General features: G+C 53.4%; 1 protein-coding gene across 3 annotated transcripts in view; it reads right to left on the bottom strand.

Moving 5' to 3' along the window:
- Window positions 1–8679, bottom strand: part of ZMIZ1 (zinc finger MIZ-type containing 1) — a 191287-nt gene extending 182608 nt beyond the window's left edge. For all 3 annotated transcript variants that reach the window (XM_070470918.1, XM_070470920.1, XM_070470919.1), the window contains exon 1: window positions 8591–8679. The gene's annotated coding sequence lies outside the window, so the exon portion shown is untranslated. The remainder of the gene's footprint in view (window positions 1–8590) is intronic.
- Window positions 8680–12225: the final 3546 nt, after the last annotated feature.

Below are 12225 nucleotides of genomic sequence, written 5' to 3'. Positions count from 1 at the left end.
CCCCTGTTTCTGAGGGGGACCAGTCCCTAGTTCTCAGCCTGGGTCTTTTAAGACTTTCCTCTTCCAGTCCACATACATCAACCACATGTAGGGGGCTTCCAGGGCTGATTTACAGAGCAAGAGAAAGGAAAACCCCCAGAAGTGCTCAGGCCTCCTCCTGGCCTGGGACAGGCAGGGCCGGGTGGGGCCAGGGGTCAGAAGGGAGTGGCTCTCTTGACCTGAAACCTTCTCCATGTTACCTCGTTTCATTCTTGCAGCGACACTATAAAGTCAGTCACAATGCCCATTTCAGAGATGAGACAGAAGCTCAGAAATGAGCTAAGGTTTCACAACTGGATTTAAACATATCCAGCCCTAAAGTCTGGGCTCCTCTAGCCTGCAGGATGAACATGCAGCATGAAGGTAGGAAGCCACACCTTGGACAACTGTGTTGGACATGGTACATGCCTCAAGGTGAGCACTGAATAATTCTGAGGAGGAGGGGTACCGGTATAAACTCCAGCAGTTCAAGGAAGGGGCTTAAGTATCTAGGGCTGGAGTGGCCAGCCTGTCAGGATACTGCACCCAGGGAGAAAACGGGGTGGGTGCTGGGGTCTTGGCAGGGGCCCACAACCCCAATACTGGGGAGGGACAGTAGGCCATGCAGAGAGCCCTCTTCAGTTTCAGGAGCAATACCATCCCTGCTCAGACCCCTACGAAGTCCTCAGCACGAGAAACCACACTCTCGTGAAGCAATTAGCTTCCAGCACCCAGGAGAAAGGTCGCCGAGGCAGGCAGGCAGGCGATAGCTGGGCAGGGGCCCTGGGAAGCTGGACCTGGTTATTTTTAGCATCTTGATTCAAGAGGGAGGAGGCCTGTCTCCCTACCAGGTAAATGTCAGCACCACTAGCGGACCCGCCAATTAGAGTAACTGGAGCCAAGGAGGAGAGACAGTGACTCGGGACCTCTCCCTTAAGCTCCTCATCCCCCAGAAGCTCTCCTCCTCCACCCCCTCTTCCCAAGCCCTGGCCCATCTGCTGTAAGCCTGAGCAGAAAACCCTGGCTCCATCCCAAAAGGAGTCTGACTACCACCTGGAATCCAAGGTGAGTCCTGCCTTGGCCCCATGACCCTGGCCGAGTCTCATGCCTTCTCTGATTCTAATTCCCCCGTGGAAAATGGGCCCCTGAGAAGCCCATCTATTTTGAGGGTACAGGAGCCAGAGGTCATGAAGAAACTTTGCTATGAGGCCAGCTTGCCCTTCCTGGTGTGGAAGGGCTGTTGTACTACTCCAGGAAGTGAATTCTAGGCTTCCTAAGTGGGACCCCAGACCAGCCCCAAGCTGATGGGAGCCTGAGCAGCTGCTGGGCAGAGTACTGCGGGAGATGTGTGAAATCCTGGGTACCAAGAGGCCAAGGGCCCCTAGGTGCTGCTCTGCTGATAGGCAAGGAGAGAGGGAGGCTTCTGTGGGCCGTGAACACAACCTGGGCTGAGCCCTTGGGGGCATCAGGCACCCACAGCTCCTGCAGCAGATCACAGGCACACATAGCTCAAAGGGCTGCCTCTTCTCCGTCAGGCTCTGAGCCAGCCCAAAGTCTAGGGGAGGGTCACCTACTCCCACCCTTGCCCCACACACCTTCCCTAGAAGAAGGAAAGAGGCAACTGGTCACAGGAAGGAGAAGAAAGCCCATTGCTCAGCCTACCTCCCCCTCAGACGCTCAGCTTCGTATTCGACTCTGGGAGTTGGATTCTTAGCAAGCAGAAGAGTGCCCCAAGGGCTGAGTCCCCCATTCTCCCTGCCTGGGGAAGACTTCTGGCAAAGCCTGGGTCCCCTGGTATCCTTGGCCAGTTGCCCACCAGCTCCCGGGGGAAGCCTAGGACCCTGGCACTTGCTCACACCCTCCCCAAAGGTAGGCTCTTCCACTGCGGCCCTGACCTGCTGTGGCCTGCCTGGAACTCCGAGGAGATCTGAGGCAAACAGGTACAGAAGCGGGGCGGGGAATCTCTCAGGGATGTTTAGCAAGTTAGAAAGTACAGACTTCCTCCTTCTTCTGCCATCTGGCCTGTAGGGGGCATCTCCAACCTTATTTCCTTCACTGCCCATGCTTGGCACGACCGATCTGTCCTCAGAGTGCCTGCCTCGAAGCCATGACCCAGCTGGTCCCTGTGTTTGGAATGCTTTCAGATCACAATAATGTCCATTCTTGAGGAACCAGCTAGAACTCCACCTCCTCCAAGAAGCCTTCCCTGACTTGGAACCCTCCTTGGGGACCCTGAGAACTCATCCTAGCGACTGCAGATCCAGCAGCCTCCTGTAGACTGGTCGCTGGGCACCCTGCTGTGGCTCGGCGAAGGGGGCTGACAAGGGACACGGGTGGCCTCAGGTTTCCAGAGTCCACTTTCCTTCCTCACCCTTTTGCGTCCTGTTAGCTTTCTGATCGGAGCCTGACTCTGGAGCATTCTCTCTGCCCTGGCCTCTGGGCCTACAACCTCCAGACCCCACTGGGCTGTCGGCGTAAACAGAAGGGAGGAGAATAATAAGGGTCGCAGGCCTTGGCAGGAGCTGGTGATTACAGGAGGTGGAGTACAAACAAGGCCTTCACAGAGCCAGGTCTGAGGGCGCCCTGCTCTGCTCTCCACATCCCCAGAACTTTCCAGGCCCCCCACTCTGCACCCCCAGGCCCTCAGGGGTGGGTCCTGCAATTCTGCAAGCACCACACCCCACAGTTGGTCACATCAGCTGTAGGACTTGGGCCCTGCCGGCATCCACACAGTTTAGGGTGGCAGTGAGCTCAGTTCAAAGCCTGCAGTGCCACGCTGGGCCACTTTGGGGTGTACCCTCCACCCTCTGAGCCTCAGTTTCCCCATCGGTACCACGAGGGGTTGGGCCAGATGATTTCCTAAGGCCATTCCTCTCCCAAGCAGTGGAGATGCTATGATTCAAATAAAGAGGCCACCCTCGCAGCCCCACCCAGTGTCTGTTCCCTGCCCGCAAGGTCACCGAGGCTTTGGACCTGGGACACAGGGCATGGGTGTGGCTGCCCTCACCCTGAGTATGTGGCTCCCGGACCAGAGGAAAACAAACTCTAGGGCTCAGAGAGGGATGGTGAGCAAACACCACAGGGAGGGAAAACACCCGCTGTGAGTAACACCCAAGGAATCCTTCTTGGTGTAGTTCACCAAATCCCTGCTTGTCCTCAGAGAGCCCTGCTGGTGGCCGAGGTCAGTGCTCCCTGGGGTACAAGGGCAGCCCCACAGACAACCGCAAGGCTCCCACCAGACTCTGGGAGAACCAGGGGACCATCCTGTCACCCCCTGAAAGGATGCCTCCTGTCTAGGCCGTCAGCCTCCTGCAACTGCCGTGATGATGCTGCGTGACCCTGGGTTGGGCCCTGGATCTCTCTGTGTCCACCATGTCATTGGACAGGTTTGTTCCTGGCTCCCTTCCAGCCCCACCTCTGGGCTAACATCAGGAAGGGGTGCAGACTGTGGCCACAGAAGGTGGCACCTGGGCTCTGCTCTGGGGCAGCTTCTCATTTCAGCATTTGGGCAGACTGGCATCCCTCTGGGAAAGATGCCTAGCTGCTGACCTAGGAGAGGTCCCAAAGTGCCTGGGTTGCTGAAGAGGACCTGGTGTGCTGGAGGTGTGGCCAGCTGGGGTACACAAACCCCCAGCTCTGCCCCTCCCCGCTGCCAGCCCCTCCCCGCTGCCACTGTCTTGGTGAGCTATGAGCCTCTGCTTCCAGGCCGAGGCCAGTCCCCACACGTGGCCTTCACAGAGGAGCTTCCACGGCTCCACAGCCCCCTTTGGCTCCCTGCAATCTGCAGGATAAAGGTCAAACTCTATGGCCCCCGGGAGCTGCCTCAGTACCTGCTCCCAGGTGTGGCTGAGTGAAGTGTCCTTTCTCAGCTAAACTCCTGACCTATCCCACCAAGTTGTGCAGAGACCCCAGGAAGACCCTGTTCCCTCACTCCTCTGTGTAGGGATCTAGACCCCTCCTCCAGGCAGTCTCCCCTGCCTGCCTTCTCCTGCACCAGAGAAGAGCTGTCCCTCCCATTTCCTACTGCCTTCACATGCCGAGAGCCTCCACCTAGCTAGCACACACTGCATGGTAGACTTCGTGACCTCCACGCAAGGCCAGGGCTCTGTTCACCCAGCACTCAAAGAGACACCGGGGATGCGAGCGCCTAGCCCAGTGCCAGAGTCCAGCAAGTGTTCAACCCACTATGATGGACAGTGAATGGTTCACCAGCAAACACACATGTGGCTACCAGAGACAGACGTAGTGGGGAAAACACACATTATGGTATCAGGTAAAACTGGGCTGAATTTCAGCTCCATAGGTAGCACTGTGACCCTGTATATATTTCTAAACCTCTCATGCTTTGGGGCTTCTGTCATAGCTCAGTTAGTAGAGTATCTGCCTGCAATGCAGGAGATTCTGGTTCGATTTCTGGGTGGGGAAGATCCCCTGGAGAAGGGATAGGCTACCCACTCAAGTATTCTTGGGCTTCCCTCATGGCTCAGCTGGTAAAGAATCCGCCTGCAATGTAGAAAACCTGGGTTCGATCCCTCGGTTGGGAAGATCCCCTGGAGAAGGGAAAGGCTACCCACTCCAGTATTCTGGCCTGGAGAATTCCAGGGACTATACAGTTCACGGGGTTGCAAAAGTCAGACACGACTAAGCCTTGAGCTTCTTCATCTACACAGTGGGCTAATCCGAGTGTCCCTGGGTTGTTGAGACATTTGAGAACATTGCAGGTTGTGAACCCTGACCTGTCTCAGCAGAGCCTCTGGTTTTACAGATCAATGAACCACTGCTCAGAGAGGGATGGTGGCTCGTCCAAGGACATACAGCAGGTCTGCAGCAGGACTGAGGCTTAAACGAAAACTTTGCTTGGAGGGCCTGTGAGGACTGTGGCCCACCTTGCTGACCCAGAGGGTCCCCCACCTTGGGGAGGGACGACCAGTGGGCTGTAGACTGTATTTCCAGCTCCAGGTTGGGTGAGGGGTTGCAGGGTCAGTGCTGGCTGCAGAGGCTGGGGGTGGACAGGCCTGGACTGCTGGCAGTAAATTCCAAGGAGGGAAAGGAGTCTGTGCATTCCCAGCTGGCGCTGGAGGCTGACATGCACGCCACATGGGGACCCTGGAATCCAAGCTCTGTGTGGCCACAGCCAGATCCGCCATGAGCTGGGCTTGGCATTCAAGGTTGTCAAAGCCAGGCCCAAACTTGCCTTGTGCCATGTAGCCCTGGAAACCTGTTGACTGACAGCTGATGGTGTTCATGCTGTCAGTGTGAAGCCACAAGCTCAGGGCTAGAGGGGCTCTCAACCCAGGTCCCTGCCCACAGAGCTCTCATCCACAGCTGTTTGAAACTGCTTCATATGAAACCTCAACCCCCGCTGTCCCCCTACAGCCTCTCTGAAATGACAATCCAACCATGTCTCTCCCTGTGTGCCCACAGCCCTGGGGAGCAGCCCCATCACCCAGCCCTCCCTGCTTACCTACCATCAATGCCGTGGAGTGCTAACCTCATCTCAGGCACTGCAGCAAGGGTTTATGTGGATGACTTTATTGAATTCCTCACAACTCAGTGGGGTCAGTTCTATTATTATCCCTATTTTAGAGATGAAGAAATGAGGTACAGAGAGATTAAGCCACTCATCTGAAGTTACAAAGAGAGGAGTGTGAAGAGTCTGGACAACCCCAACACTGAGGCTCGGTGTCCATACCCTTCACCACATCCTTGCCCTCTGCAGTCATCCACCAAAGGTGTGCTGAGTACCTTTAATGAAGTGCCAGCCAGAGGGGGCAGTTGTCATGGCCCCGACTAGACATCCTCTGTGTCCAGCTGGGTTGGCTGTCATGACCCAGACCTGGCTCCAGTTTGCCAGGCTGAGGGAATCGGGCCAAGTCACTCACAGAGGTGGGTAGGGCTGGGGGCTTGTGTACTCAGCTGAACAGATCTCCAGCCCGCTGGGTCCTCTTCAGCAACCCTAGCACCTGCGGGGCCTCTCCTGCGTCAGGGGCTGGGAGAGTTTGTCTTCCAAAATGCTGAAATGGGAAGCTGCCTTGGAGCAGAGCCCAGGTGCCACCCTCTGTGGCCACTGTCTACACCCCTTCCTGAGGTGGGCCTGACCTCAGCCTGGGAACTAGGCTAGGGATTGCAACTCTGGGCCTCTGTTTTCCAGTCTGGCAAAGGGTATAGAACCTCTCAAGGGCTTTCTCAATGGCCTGATGGGGTGTGAAAGAGCTTACACACTATAAAGAGCTCTACAGTAACAAGAGGTCATTGTAGCTATTGGAGGGGGTCACAGGGCGGAGGTCAGGAGGGCGGGCCTGGGGTCAGAGAAGGCTCCACGGCATCTGGCCCACAGAAGTGAGTTAGCCAAACAGAGAAGAGCAGGCAAGGGGCAATGAAGCAGGAGACTCTGCAAATAAGACGCAGAGCAGCCCCCAACACCCTCTGCCCCTGTGGATTAGGAAAAGCACACCAACACCAGGTTTCCAAAGTGTGTAGGGACAGGGCTCAAAGGCAGACAGTGCACATCATGAAGCCCTTGAACACCACTGCCTGCTGGGGGGTGGGCTGTGATCCCACCTCAATGAAGCCACTGTCCCTAGATTCTTGAGATGAGCTGGATGCTGGCTCCACTGGGGCTTCTGCAGCTGGTGGAGAGGGCAACATCTTTCCCTCGGACAGATGAGTCTCATAGGGTGATGTGGGACCTGCCCAAGGTCACTGGGTCTGTCAGTGACTTGTGGAGCCTGCGTGTGAAGTCCGTTCTTCACTTATTCTAGGCAGTGCTGGCTTCACGGGCAGTTGTGTGGGGCCCCAGGCTCAAAAGGACCCACTCTTGGTTTAATGTTCTATGGCTACTGTCGTGAAATCCTTAATAATTTTTGAGTGACAGGCCCCACAATTTTGTTCTGAACCAGGCCCTGCAAATTATATAGCCAGACCTGATTCTAGGAGATTCTGGTGGACATGTTGGGAGAGGAAGCAGAGGGCCAATAAATGAACTTTTTTTCTTTAATTAGAGGATAATTACAAAATAGTGATGGTTTCTGCCATACGTCAACATGAATCAGCCACAAACTTTCATTCCTCTGGGACTTTGCAAGAGCCGGACCTTCTGCTTGGGCTTCTCTTTCCTCCTTTATATCAACCTAGCAAATTTCTCCCTGCCTTCCAATGCTCAGCTCACTTGTCACCTCCTGAGGATCCTTCCCAGATCTCTTCCCTCACCAGAGAACATACCAGTCAGAACTCATGCCCCCTGTGCCATGGTCCTTTCTCCTTGGAACACATCCCTCCCTGTGTGTGCATGTGAGTGCATCCCTGTGTGTGTGTGGAGACACCATGTGTCATAAGAACCTGAGTCTGTGTATCTGTGTAAAGAGTCAACACAGAAGTTTGTGAACATGCATCTATAAGTGTATGTGTGCAGCAAGTCTGTGCACATGTATGTCTACAGCATGCACGAGTGATGTCTGTGTGTATATGTGGGAGAGGGAGCATGCCTCTACAGGTTTCTGTGTGTATCTGTGCACACACAACCATTCATGGCTGTGTATGCATGCACATCTGTAGCCCCTTAGCATGCAGGGACAGGTTTACAAGCACACGTTGCCTGTGTAGAGTATGTATGTACACATATGTTCATGGACACAGGTATGACTATGGGGTGGAAGAACCCTCTAGGACTTGTATGTCTATCTATACTTCCAGATGAAAACCTCATGTTCACATGTAACTATAAATGATCTTCTTCCTCAGGAAAATCTTAGTCCTCTCAGAGACATTCTGGATCATAACCTGGGCCATCTCCTCCGAGAAGATTTCCTAGATTCCAGCCTCCCCATACCTACATGAAACTCCAGTGTTAATCCCCATCCCATATCATGGCATCCTTCCTAACCTCATACTTCCTACCAGCCAACTGAGGACACCCATGATCTCTTGATGCCCACCCACAAAAAAAGACCAGCAGAGAGGGGGCAAGGCCATGGGCGGAATGAACCAGATGTCAGGAACTGGCACACTGGAGCCACACAGACCTGGAAGTGAACCCCGTGGGGGCTCAGCCAGGAGTGTGGCCTTGGGCAAGCTCCTTTCAGACCACAAACCTCAGTTTTCTCGCCTGTACAACAGGGAGGATAACAGCACCCACCTCACAGGGCTGTGATGAAGATGGAAAGAGTTAATAACTACACAGTACTTAGCATAGTGCCTGGCATATAGTTAAGTGCTCAGAATGTTAGAGGATATTATTATTATTATTTTCATGAGCTAGATGAGAGGACTGAGTCTCTCAAAAGCGAAGGGACAGGGCTATCCAACACTACACTGGGAGTTGGCAACGGGATAAAACCTGAAGTTCAAGTGTCAGGCTAGGGTATATCCCTCCCCGCAACCCTCCACTCTCTGGCTCCCTCTGAGAGGAGGAGGCCAAGGAGAAGTGAAAATTAAGAAATAAACCCCTTCCCCTAATTCCTCAGTGATGACAGCCCAGCTCCTGCTTCTCTAAGCCCTGAAACAGCACCAGCCACTTGGGCTGAGTCCCATACCTGCAGACACCTAGGGTCAGGGCACAGCTCATTCTGCTTACCTGCCAAGGTCTCTGCTGACCACTGGGACTGGAGGCTGCTAAGGGTGTCAGGAAAAGGCAGTCACAGGGGAAGGAAGCTGTGGCCCCAGCAGTCCAACCTGGCTGAACAGAGCTGATGCAGGTCCTGTGGAAGAGAGGAGAGGGTGCAGTGAGCTCCAAGCCTGAACCTGAGGGCCCCAACCCTCTTCACCCACCTCTAGGTCTTGCTGCCCAGGCCCCTCTGGCCACCTCCTGGAGAGTTGAGCAGGCCCACAGAAGTGGAGCCACGCTAGAAACTGGATGCTGCCCCCCTCCTCCACTCCAAGTAAAAGTCAGAGGTCCAGAGCTGGCCCCAGCACCAAAGTCAGCTCCTCTGTACCCTGTATTACAGTTGCAGCCATGCTGGGACACCCATCACTGTGTTGCAGTCAGCCTTGCCCCCCAGGAACCCCATCCTTTGGATAAGCTGGGTACTCTGTCTGGAGCCCTTTCCCCCATGTCTCTGTCTTTCAAAGCCTCACTCTGCTCAGAAGTTCCCATGGAGGCCTCACTGACCTGCTGCTCCTTTCTTTGTTCATCCTGCAGTGGCTTGGGTCCGGCTGACCATGTTCCCTGCCCCCCCACCCCAGCTTTCTATTGGCCGGGTTCCCCTGTGAGCAAAGCTCCTGGACATCAGGAGTGAGGCCTAGTTTATATCTGTCCTCTGAGGCTCACAAGGCCACAGAGACTGCTGGATGGATAAATGGATGGATGGATGGATGAGTGGAGCAGTGAAGATAGTCAGTGAATAAATTGAACAAAATGGGCCAATTGACATGTGCCCTAAAGTCCAGAAGCCTGCCAAGCTTTCCATGGGCCTCCTCATGCCCTTGCCTCTGTTAGATTCCAGAACCCAGAGTTCAGGTTGGTGAGAGAAAAGAGACTTGGGGAGGTTGACTCCTTTCTCTGCCAATTCACATACAAGGAAACTGAGGTCCCAATAAGGGAAGGGTTCCCATTGTAGGGTTCCCAAGGTCCCATTGCAAGAGAGAGCAAGGCCAGAAATAAAGCCCAAATCTGCTTGTCTTGTCCACTGCCTGGAGGCAGCCATGGCAGTCCCTTCTAGCTCCTGCATCTTCATGTGTCAGTTGATGCAGGCACCTAGCTTCCCTGATCGTTGGGGGATGAGGCTAGCTGTAGAAAGTGGATTCTGGGTAAAAGAGGAAGGGCAGTAGGAGGGCTCTGGGATAGGAAAAACTGCAGTAATGATCAAACTCAGAAAAGAGTCCTCTGGTCTGATGGTCCTCCTTTCCCAGCCAGGAGGCCTGAGGCCAGGGGCAGGACAGAGAGGGGACATTACAGGGAACCCTGGGGTCAGAGACACCTCTCCAGCCCATATTCAGCTGGGGAGCCTCTCTAAAACCCCCATTAACCACTTCACTCTCCTCCACAAAGGTCTTTTGGGCCTCCCAAACAAGGGTTGGTGGGGCATGTAATGGTCACCGCCTTGAACAGTTTGCACGCATCCCCTAGCCCATGGTCTATCATCAACCCAGCATTTCCAGGTCCACAGAGACGTGTGCATGTGGTCACCCAACAACGCGTACTAGAACATTCACAGCAGTGCTAGTCATACGCCCCAAGAATGAAAACTTCCCAAATGGTCATCAACTGTAGAATGGATAAATCAGTGTATCCACACAATGAAATACAACACAGCAACGAGAACAAACAATCTGCAACTATATCCAACGATACAGGTAAGTATTATGAACATAATGTGGACCCAAAAAGCCAGATACAATGGGTAATATACTTGTGTACTCAGTCACTTCAGTCTTGTCTGACTCTTTACAACCCTGTGGACTATGTAGTCCCCCAGGCTCCTCTGTCCATGAGATTTTCCTGGCAAGAATACTGGAGTGGGTTGCCATGCCCTCCTCCAGGAGATCTTCCTGACCCAGGGATCGAACCTATGTCTCCCGTGTCTCCTGCTTTCTTTACCACTGCACTAATAGGGACGTGGAGAATATACTTAAGAAGTCCATTTATTTAAAGATCACCCGATGTGAAGAGCCGACTCACTGGAAAAGACGCTGATGCTGGGAAAAATTGATGACAAAAGGAGAAGGGGACGACAGAGGATGAGATAGATAACATCAACGATGCAATGGACAAGAATCTGAGCAAACTCCAGGACATAGTGTAGGACAGAGGAGCCTGGCATGCTGCAGTCCATGGGGTAGCAGAGTCAGACATGACTTAGTGGCCGAACAACAACAAGAAGAACAGGCAAAACTACTCTAGCTTGTGGTAGACTAAATACATATGGCCACAGATTCTCTGCAGCTCCTCCTATCAAAAGGTGAAATCTAGGGACTTCTCTGGTGGTCTGGTGGCTAAGATTCTGCAACCCCAATGCAGGGAGCCTGGGTTCAATTCTGGGTCAGGAAACTAGACCCCACATGCTGCAATTAAGAGATCCCATATACTGCAATGAAAATCAAAGATCCCATGTGCCACAACTGAGACCCCATGCGGCCAAATAAATAAATAAAAATAAATGTTTAAAAAAGGAGGTGGAGCCTATCCTCTAACCCTGAATCCAGGCTGACCATGAGACTTGTTTTGACCAATACGACTTGGTGAAAGTAGTATTTTGTGACTTCCAGAGACTAGGTCTCAAGAAATCCTGCTATTTCTGGTTTTGGCCCTCTTGGAATGTGGCCTGGCCAGGGAAGGAAGCCAGTCTACCTTACTGGAGGATGGAGGAGAACTGAGGCTGCCCAGCCAATAGCCAGCACAATCTGCCAGATGTGACTGAGGCCACCTTTGACCATCCTGTCCAGCTGGCCTTTCGGGTGACTGGAGTCACATGAGCCCAAGGGAAACTGGCAAAGGGACTGCCCAGGCCAACCACAGAACCATGAGACATAATAAATGGCAGTTGCTTATTCTAAGCCACCAAGTTTCAGGGTGGTTTGGGGGCAGTAATAGATAACTGACAGTATGCTGTTGATATTGTAAGGATAATGTAATCAATATCCTTGAGGGCGAGCAGTGACTGGAATGGGGGGCTTCTAGGGGATCTGGAATGTTCTGTTTCTTGATCTATACGGTGATCACAGGAGGGTATTCCTTTTGCGAGAATTTGTTGAGCTATGCTTAGCATATACACACTTTTTCAGCATGGATGTAATACTTCAGCTGAAGCTAAAAACAAACAAACCTTCCATGGCTTTCTGCCCTGGCAGCCAAGATCCAGCCCCGCCCTGGCCTGCTGGCCTCACCTCACTCTCCTCTGCACATTCACAGTGCCACCTTACACCTCTGTGCTGGGAAGGCCCCTCCCTTCCTGCCCAGCTTCAAGATTGAGGGCAGGAAGCACCTCCTCCTGGAAGCCTTCCCTGACTGCCCTTGGCCTTGCCCAAGTATCCATATTCACACAACTATCTCTGTGGAGCTGGAATTTCCTGAGCACGGGTTTAAGTCTGTCCCTTCAGTCTCCCCAGCTCTTGGAAATCTCCAAGTCGGAGCCCTGTCAGGGTTAAGGGGTACCCCTCTTCCTCTTCCCCTAGGGTCACAACCTCCACAGTGGAGCTGTCATGGTCAACCAGGCTTTGGGGATGAAGGGGAACAGGGAGAACTGATGATCACAAGAAGGGTCATATGTCACC

Source organism: Odocoileus virginianus, chromosome 7, assembly GCF_023699985.2.
Source record: "Odocoileus virginianus isolate 20LAN1187 ecotype Illinois chromosome 7, Ovbor_1.2, whole genome shotgun sequence".
NCBI lineage: Eukaryota > Metazoa > Chordata > Mammalia > Artiodactyla > Cervidae > Odocoileus > Odocoileus virginianus.
The sequence above is the reverse complement of the archived record's forward strand: the minus strand, read 5'-3'. Positions and strand labels throughout refer to the sequence as shown.